This window comes from Theropithecus gelada, chromosome 19 (assembly GCF_003255815.1).
Source record: "Theropithecus gelada isolate Dixy chromosome 19, Tgel_1.0, whole genome shotgun sequence".
Taxonomy (NCBI): domain Eukaryota; kingdom Metazoa; phylum Chordata; class Mammalia; order Primates; family Cercopithecidae; genus Theropithecus; species Theropithecus gelada.
The window spans coordinates 26,413,004-26,422,804 of NC_037687.1; positions in this window are offsets into that span (position 1 = coordinate 26,413,004).

Below are 9,801 nucleotides of genomic sequence, written 5' to 3' on the forward strand. Positions count from 1 at the left end.
TGCTTAGGTCATCCGTTCTCATACTTTCTGGTCTCTTAAGAATTATTAAGGACTCCAATAATTTATGAGTTATATTTATATGGGTTGTATGTTTATGTAAGTTGTATCTATCAATATTAAAATAAATTTCTAAAATAATCATTGTTTAAAAATTCATTATGTGTCAAAATAACATTTTTATTTAAAATAACTATAATTTCTACACCAAAAGAAATTTTGGGGCCAGGCGCGGTGGCTCACGCCTGTAATCCCAACACTTTGGGAGGCCAAGGCAGGTGGATCACGAGGTCAGGAGTTTGAGACTAGCTTGGCCAACATTGTGAAACCTCGTCTCTACTAAAAGTAAAAAAAAAAAATTAGGCGGGCGTGGTGGCACACGCCTGTAATGCCAGCTACTGAGGAGCCTGAGGCAGGAGACTCATTGGAACCCAGGAGGTGGAGGTTGCAGTGAGCCAAGATTTTGCCACTGCACTCCAGCCTAGGTGACAGAGCAAGACTCTGTCTCAAGAAATTTTGGGGAGAAGAATGGCATTTTATATTTTTGCAAATCTCTTTAATGTCTGGCTTCATAGAAGACAGCTGGATTCTCATATCTGCTTCTACACCAAGTGTGTCAAAATAGTTCATGTCTTGTACCTTCTGGCAAACATTACTATATTCAAAGAGGAAATGAGAGTGAAAGGCAAATAACAACCTAGTAGTATTATGAAAATAATGTTCACCTCATGGAACCCCAAAAGTGTTTCACGAGCCCCCAGGAGTCCCTGGGCCACACTTTGAGAATCACAGGCTTAAATTGTTATGATTGAACAAAGAGATGAAGAGGAAATTTTGGGGGTGCTGTAAGAATTCATCACAATTTTTGAGAATCATTCAATCCTTCAACACGTATTTATCGAGAGTCTACTAAATGCTAGGAACTGGGAATAGTGTAGAGAACAAAATAGACCCCATTCCTGCCCTCATTTTGCTTCACACAAGAAAACAGATATATGATGAATCACAAATAATTACATGATTATAAATTGTATTAAGTGCTATGACAGACCAGGCATGGTGGCTCATGCCTGTAATCCCAGCACTTTGGAAGGCCAAGGTGGGCGGATCACATGAGGCCAGGAGTTCAAGACCAGCCTGGCCAATATGGTGAAACCCCATCTCTACTAAAAATACAAAAATGAGCCTGGCGTGGTGGTGCACACCTGTAATCCCAGCTACTCGGGTGGCTGAGGCACAAGAATCACTTAAAACCGTGAGGCAGAAGTTGCAGTGAGCCAAGATCACACTATTGCACTCCAGCCTGGGTGATAGGGTAAGAACCTGTCTCAAGAAAAAAAAAAAAAAAAAAAAAATTATGACAGAAAAAGGACATAGACCTATTTATTTTTATCTACCTTTTTTTTTTTTTTTGAGACAGAGTCTCACTGTCACCCAGGCTGAAGTGCAGCAGCACAATCTCAGCTCACTGCAACCTCCCCTCCCGGGTTCAAGCAATTCTCCCTGCCCCAGCCTTCCGAGTAGCTGGGGTTGCAGGTGCCTGCCATTACGCCTGGCTAATTTTCATATTTTTAGTAGAGACAGGGTTTCGCCATGTTGGGGCCAGGCTGGTCTCGAATCCCTGACCTCAGATGATCTGCCCTTCTCAGCCTCCCAAAGTGCTGGGATTACAGGCGTGAGCCACGGCACCTGGCCCATAGACCTAATTTAGAAGGAGGATTTCTCTAAGGAAATAACACTGGAGCTGAGGCTTAAAGGATGATTTACCAGGTGAAAACTGTGTGTGAACATCTCAAGCCTCGAGGCTGTCCACAGGCCCTGAGGCAGGGCAAACTCTGAGTTCAAGGCACCAGGAAAAGTCTCAGTCGGTCAATAAATATTTATTGAATTATGTGCCCCACACTGTCCTAGACCCCTGGGATACAGTTATGAAAAAGATTTTACATTCCAGTTGCACAAAGAAAGTAAATGCCTAAACAAAGAATTTCAGAGAGTAAGAGTGCTGACAGGGAGTTACTTTAGACAGGGTAGTCAAGAAGGACTCTTGGGGAAAGTGATATTTCAGCAGAGAGCTGAAGGAGATGAGGAAGGGAGCCTTGTGAACGGCATGGGGAAGAATATTCCAGGCAAAGAAAATGGCAACAGCAAAGGCCTTGAGGCAGAAGTACACTTGACGGGTTCTGGAAATGGCAAGGAGTCTGATATGAATGGATCCCAGTGATTGAGGAAAGGGTTGCAACAGATCAGATCAGATCAGTTCAGAGAAGTGGCAGGGGCCAGACTATCATTTGGAGGCCTTTATGGGTCATGGTCAGAATTTTTTTTTTTTCTGGGTGAGATGAAAGCTATTTGAGGGTTCTGAGTCAAGGAGTGACTTTCATTTTAACAGCAGGACCCCCCTGGCTTCTGGGCAGATAATAGGGTGTATGGGTGTATTCCTCTGATTTCCCACTGCTATAAAGAACTGCTCAAGACTGGGTAATTTACAAAGAAAAGAGGTTTAATTGACTCACAGTTCAACTTGGCTGGGGAGGCCTCAGGAAACTTACAATCACCGCAGAAGGCAAAGGGGGAAAAAAGATACCTTCTTCACAAGCGAAGCGGGGAAGAGCCCCCTTATAAAACCCTCTGAGCCCCTTATAAAACCATCAGATCTCGTGAGAACTCACTCCCTATCACAAGAACAGCCTGGGGAAACCGCCCCCATGATTCAATTATCTCCACCTGCTCTCTCCTTTGACACATCGGGATTATTCAAGATGAGAGTTTGGGTGGGGACACAGCTGAATCGTATCAGTGGGCTAAGGCTAGAAGCAGAGAGCCCAGTGAGGAGGAAATCTCTAGTCCAGGCAAGAGATGGTGGTGATTAGATCTCGGTAATAGCAATGGAGATGGTGAAAAGTGGTCAAATTCTGGATCTACTTCAAGAATAGAGCCGACATGATTTGTTGACAGATTGTGCGGTGGTTTTAAAATACGTCTGCAAATTCTTTGACACTTTGAAAAATAAAGTCTATTTCCCCAGTCTTTGCGTGCAGGCTCTCCTTAACGACTGGCTTCCAATGAACAGAAGTAATGGTGGGGAACTTCGGGACTAGGTCATAAAAAGCATTGCTATTTCTTACTTGCCCATTCCCTTCAACTGATTTCTTAAAGGAAGCCAGCCAACATACGGCAAGGACACGCAAGCAATCCGTGAAGAGATCCATATAAGAGAAGAGCTGAAATTTCCTACCAGCAACCAGCACCAGGTGAGTGAACCATGGTGAAGTGGATCCTCCAGCCGCCGTTAAATGGAGGCGGAGCTTGCAGTGAGCCGAGATCGCGCCACTGCACTCCAGCCTGGGTGACACAGCGCAAGACTCCGTCTCAAAAAAAAAAAAAAAAATCTCCAGATGACTGCAGGCCCAGCCAACGTCTTGACTGCAACCTCATAAAACACTGTGAGCAGAAATCATCCAAATAAGCTGCTCCCTGATTCCTGATCCACAAAAACTACAGTAGATAAGAAATATTTATTGTTTTTTCTTTTCTGAGACAGAGTCTCGCTGTTGCCCAGGCTGGAGTGCAGTGGTACGATCTCAGCCCACCACAACCTCCACCTCCCAGATTCAAGCGATTCTCCTGCCTTAGCCTCCCGAGTACCTGGGACTGCAGGCATGCATCACCATCTCCGGCTAATTTTTGTATTTTTAGCAGAGACGGGGTTTCGCTATGTTGGCCAGGTTGGTCTCGAACTCCTGACCTCGTAATCCACCTGCCTCAGCCTCCCAAAGTGCTGGGATTATAGGCGTGAGCCACTGCTCCTGGCCTAAGAAATGTTTATTGTTTTAAACTGCTAAGTTTGGGGTAATTTGTTACAGAGCATTAGGAAACTAATGGTGATTAGGTTTGGGGGTGAGAGGAATCAAGAATGACTCAGGTGGGAGCAGTGGCTTGCACCTGTAATCCCAGCACTTTGCGAGGGCGAGGTGGGAGGATTGCTTGAGGCTAGGAGTTTGATAGTAGGATACTAGCCTGGCCAACATAGCAAGGCCTTGTCACTTAAAGGAAAGAAAAGAAAAGAAAATTGTTTTTTATTAGCCAGGTGTGGTGGCACGCATCTGTTGTCCCAACTACTCAGGAGGCTGAGTGGGAGGGTCACTTGAGCCCAGGAGATTGAGGCTGCAATGAGTCATGATCGTGCCACTGTACTCCAGCCTGCGTGACAGAGACCTAAAAAAAAAAACAAAAACAAAACTCCAAAACTTTGGGCCTGCAGAATTGAAAGATGGAGTGACAATTTACTGAAAAGGAAAGCACTGGAGTGTGCACGAGGTGGGAGGGAATCAGTAGTTTCGTTTTGGACGTGTTAAGTTTGAGATGTCAATTACACAGCCAAAGGGAGAGGTAAAGTTATCCTTCACTGCAAGGAGACCTGGGAAATGAATCCCCCTGAGTCTGCAGTTCAGGGGAAAGTTTGAGGCTAGGCATATAAATTGGTAAGTCAACAGTATTGTAGATTGCCATGAACACTATGGGACTGCATGGTATCATCTCGTGAGTAAGTGTAGCTAGAAAGGGTTGGGACGCCCCAAATTTTAGACGCTAGAAAAAGGAAGATCCACTGAAGATTGAGGAGAACCAGCCAGTGAAAAAGGAAGGAGGAAAAGCAAGAGGGAATTTGCCAATAAAGGAGGAAGGGATCAGGTGAATTAAATGGGTAGAATTGCTGTTCTCAAATGTTAGTGCACATCAGAGTCACCAGGAAGGCTTGTTAAAACACAGATTGCCAGGCCAGGTGCAGTGGCTTGCCTGTAATCCCAGGACTTTGGGAGGCCAAGGTGGGCAGATCACCTGAGGTCAGGAGTTCAAGACCAGCCTGGCCAACATGGTGAAACCCTGTCTCTACTAAAAATACAAAAATTAGCTGGGCATGATAGTGGGCGCCTGTAATCCTAGTTACTCAGGAGGCTGAGGCGGGAGAATCTTGAACCCGGGAGGCGGAGGTTGCAGTGAGCTGAGATCGTGCCATTGCACTCCAGCCTGGGTGACAAAGTGAGACTCAAAAAAAAAAAAAACAAAAAAACACCCACACACACAGATTGCCAGGCCCCGCCCCCAGAGTTTCTGATTGAGCAGGTGTATTTGCTTCCCGAGACTGTTGTATAAATTATTACAAACTTAGTGGCTTAAAGCAACAAATAGATATATATAAAATCTCACAGTTCTGGATGCCAAAAGTCCAAAATTAAGGTGTCAGCACGCCATTTCCTTCGAAGGCTCAGAGGAGAATCCTTCCTTGACTCTTCAGTTTCTGGTAGCTCCTAGTGTTCCTCCCCTCCCACCCCCCGCAGGGTCTTGCTCTGTCATCCAGGCTGGAGTGCAGTGGTGCAATCACGGCTCGCTGCAACTTCGATCTCCCAGGCTCAAGCAATCCTCCCACCTCAGCCTCCTGAGTAGGTGGGACTGTAGGCACATACCAAAGCCCAGATAATTTTTTTGTTAATTTTTGTAGACAGGGTCTCACTATGTTGCCCAGGCTGGTTTCGAACTCCTAGGCTCATGTGATCCTCCTGCCTCGGCCTCCCAAAGTGCTGGGATTACAGGCATGAGCCGCCTCACCTGGCCCATAATAATGTTTTGATATATATAGTGTATGCAGCAACAGGTATTCTATTTGTAGTTGTTAGGATGTTTAAGGTTACCTGCTTTAACAAACAACCCTAAAATCTTAGTAGCTTAATACAATAGGTTCTTACTTACATAAAGTCCAAAATGCTTTATGTAAGTCCAAGGATAATTCTCAGCTTCCTGCAGCCAGTGAGTGAAGGGAGAAAGAGTAAGGATTATGGAGGACATTCTAGACTGAGTCTGGAAATGAGCTACGTCCCTTCTGCACCCATTCCATTGGCCCAAGACCAGTCACATGACCTCAACTTCACTGCAAGGAGACCTGGGAAATGAAGTCCTCCTGTGTGCCTAGGAAAAAAGAAACCGGCCGGGCGCGGTGGCTCAAGCCTGTAATCCCAGCACTTTGGGAGGCCGAGACGGGCGGATCACGAGGTCAGGAAATCGAGACCATCCTGGCTAACACGGTGAGACCCCGTCTCTATTAAGAAATACAAAAAAAAAAAAAAACAAAACAAAACACTAGCCGGGCGAGGTGGCGGGCGCCTGTAGTCCCAGCTACTCGGGAGGCTGAGGCCGGAGAATGGCGTAAACCCGGGAGGCGGAGCTTGCAGTGAGCTGAGATCCGGCCACTGCACTCCAGCCTGGGTGACAGAGCGAGACTCTGTCTCAAAAAAAAAAAAAAGAAAAAGAAAAAGAAACCAAGTTGGTGAGTATCGAAGCTGCAGTGAGCCATGATTGCACCACTGCACTCTGCCACCTACCCTTCGACTTCTGGTTACTCATGAACTCATCTCTGAAGAAGGATCAGTGGGTGGGAAGAAGGGATTCGTGTATTAGTGTCCTATGGCTGAAACAGCAAATTACCAAAGACTTACTACTTAGAACAACAGAAATTTATTCTCGCATAGTTCTGTAGGCCAGAAGTCCAAAATCAAGGTGTCGCCAGGGCCACGCTCCTTCCAGAGGCTCTGAGAGAAAATCAGTTATTTGCATCTTCCAGCTCCTGGTGACTCCAGGAGTTCCTCGGCTTGTAGCTGCAGAACTCCAATCTCTGTGTCTACCATCACATGGTGCTCTCCTCTTCTGTCTTCTCCTCTGTGTGTTTCTTAGGACACTTGTCAGCCGGGCGCGGTGGCTCATGCCTGTAATCCCAGAACTTTGGGAAGCCGAAGTGGGTGGATCACGAGGTCAGGAGTTCAAGACCAGCCTGGCCAAGATGGTGAAACCCCACCTCTACTAAAAATACAAAAATTAGCTGGGTGTGCACTCCCAGCTACTCGGGAGACTGAGGCAGAGAACTGCTTGAACCTGGGACACGGAGGTTGCAGTGAGCTGAGACCACGCCACAGCACTCCAGCCTGGGTGACAGACTTGTCTCAAAAAAAAAAAAAAAAAAGGACACTTGTCATCAGATTTAGGGGCCACACAGATAATTCAGGATCTTGCGGTCCTGAATGTAATTACACCCGCAAAACCCCTTTTTTCCAAATAAGGTCACCACAGGTTCTGAGGATTAGGACGTAGACTATCCTTTTGGAGAACGCCACACAACCCACTACAATCAGCTAGAATTATTTTTGTAGAAAACGATGGGAACCTGACTTAGAATGGTGGCCTTGGAGAGAAGTGGGTGGGTTTGCAATGTACTTCAGTGGTAGAGCAGAGGCGTTGGTGGTGGTTAGAAACAGAAGCTGAGGGGCTGGGCGCGGTGGCTCACACCTGTAATGTCAGCACTTTGGGAGGCCGAGGCAGATGGATCACTTGAGATCAGGAGTTCAAGACCAGCCTGGCCAACATGGCGAAACCCTGTCTCTACTAAAAAGACAAAAATTAGTCAGGTGTGGTGGTGCACGCCTGTAATCTCAGCTACTCGGGAGGCTGAGACGAAGAATCGCTTGAACCCGGGAGGCGGAGGTTGCAGTGAGCCACGATCGCACCACTGCACTCCAGCCTGGGCAACAGAGTAAGACTCCATCTCAAAACAAACAACAAAAAAACCCGGGTGTGGTGGCTCATGCCTGTAATCCCAGCACTTGGGGAGGCCGAGGTAAGCAGATCACTTGAGGTCAGGAGTTCGAGGTCAGCCTCGGGAGCCTGAGGCAGAAGAATCACTTGAACCCAGGAGGAGGAGGTTGCAGTGAGCCGACTGCACCACTGTACTCCAGCCTTGGTGAAGAGCAAGACTCTGTCTCAACGACAACCGAAAAAATAAAATCTGAGGGATGAGTGGGGTGGTGACTCAGTGTTTGGATACAGAACTGTGTGGCTCAGGTCTGGGTTCTGTGGGGGACAGACTGGAGGGAGAGACTAGAAGCCAGGGAGAAGCCTAGAGTCAGGGTCCAGGTAGGAGAGCAGGAGCCCGGAGCCTACCTGAGCCCTCAAGACAGAGAAGAGGGGTGGAGTGGAGACTCAGGAGGCAGGAGGGGTCTGGCTTAGAGACTGATGCACTGTTGGGGGAGAGGGGACAAGATGGGGCTTTGACCCCATGACTAGACAGATGTGGGGCTGCCTCAGATGAGGAAACCAGGTGAGAGAATTTGGGGACATCAGGGGAAACTGCAGAGGCCACTGGGTGTGCACTGCAACCAGGCACTGCAGACCCAGATCTGACTGTCAGGATCCCAGGCTCAGTGCCTCCTCCTCTGGGGCCTCTGCTCCTCGGAGGATCCCAGGCTCAGTGCCTCCTCCTCTGGGGCCTCTGCTCCTCGGAGGATCCCAGGCTCAGTGCCTTCTCCTCTGGGGCCTCTGCTCCTCGGGCCCCACTGCAGAGGCAGGAAGTACCGCCTGATGCTCCGCTTCCGCTGGGGGTGTTGGCACGGCCCAGCGCCCTCTCCACTCCCAGGGACCTTCCCACCTCGAGCCTGTAGCACTTTCACTTCCCCAGGTACCCAGCCCCTGCCCCCAGCACCTGGGTGCTCCCTGGTCCAGAACAGGCTGCAGACTCTGAGAGGTGCAAAGACAAGTAGGGAAGGGGGAGACAGAGAAAGGAAGACAGGCTGGGCACAGTGGCTCACGCCCATAATCCCAGAACTTTAGGAGGCCAAGGCAGGAGGATCACTTGAGCCCAGAAATTTGAGACCAGCCTGGCAACACAAGTGAGACTCCCATCTCTACAAAAAATGATGAAAATTAGCCAGGCATGGTGGTGTGCACCTGTAGTCCCAGCCACTCGGGAGGCTGAGGTGCAAGGATTGCTTGAGCCTGGGAAGATCGGGGCTGCAGTGAGCTATGATTGCACTACTGCATTCTAGCCTGGGTAACTGTCTCAAAAACAAAAACAAAAGAGAGATGAAGAGAGAAAGGAGGAAGGGACCCAAAGAAGGGACCAGAAACACAGAGAAAGGCCAGGCACAGTGGCTCACGCCTGTAATCCCAGCACTTTGGGAGGCCAAGGCAGGAGGATCACTTGAGTCCAGGAGTTCCAGACCAGCCTGGGCAACCTAGTGAGACCCCATCTCTGTTTTTTCAAATTAAATATAAAAAATAAAACACTCCCATTCCATAGCAAGACCCCATTTCTACAAAAAATACAAAAATGAGCCAGGCGTGGTAGTGTACACCTGTAATCCCAGCTACTCGGAAGGCTCAGGTGGGAGGATTGCTTGAGCCCAGGCTACAGTGAGTTATTTGCCCCACTGTAGTCCAGCCTGGGTCAAAAATGAGACCCTGTCTCAAAAAGAAACAAATATATAAATAAAATAAAGAAACACAGAGAGAAGGAGAATAGAGACCCCAGGGGGCAGGAGGAGAGAGACCCAGAGGAGGCAGAGACTTGGCTGAGAGAAGGGGACAGAGATGGGGAGTGGCAGGAAGGTGGGGACAAAGACCCAGAGAGGAGGAACAAGAGACCCAGGGCGGGGAAGGGGAGACACAGCTGGATGCAGAGATGGGAGAGCTTAGCAGGCCATGAGGTCAGAGTGTCTGTGAGGTCAGCTGCTGTCCAGGGTCAGCCCTGGGGTCCCCATGCCCAGAGGTGGGTCCAGTAGATCAGGTGTCCCTTTAGATGCCCCAGCGCCTGAGACATGCAGACCTGGGAGGGACTGCCCCGTGAGTCCTTGGTGCCCACAAATGCCAAGGCCCCTCAGGTACCAGAGCGTGTGTCCCAGTGGGGCAGATGAGGGAGACAGGGACAGAGAGAGAGCCAGAAAGCCACCTTGCATGAAGCAGGAGGGGGTGGAGCCCCACCCCTGG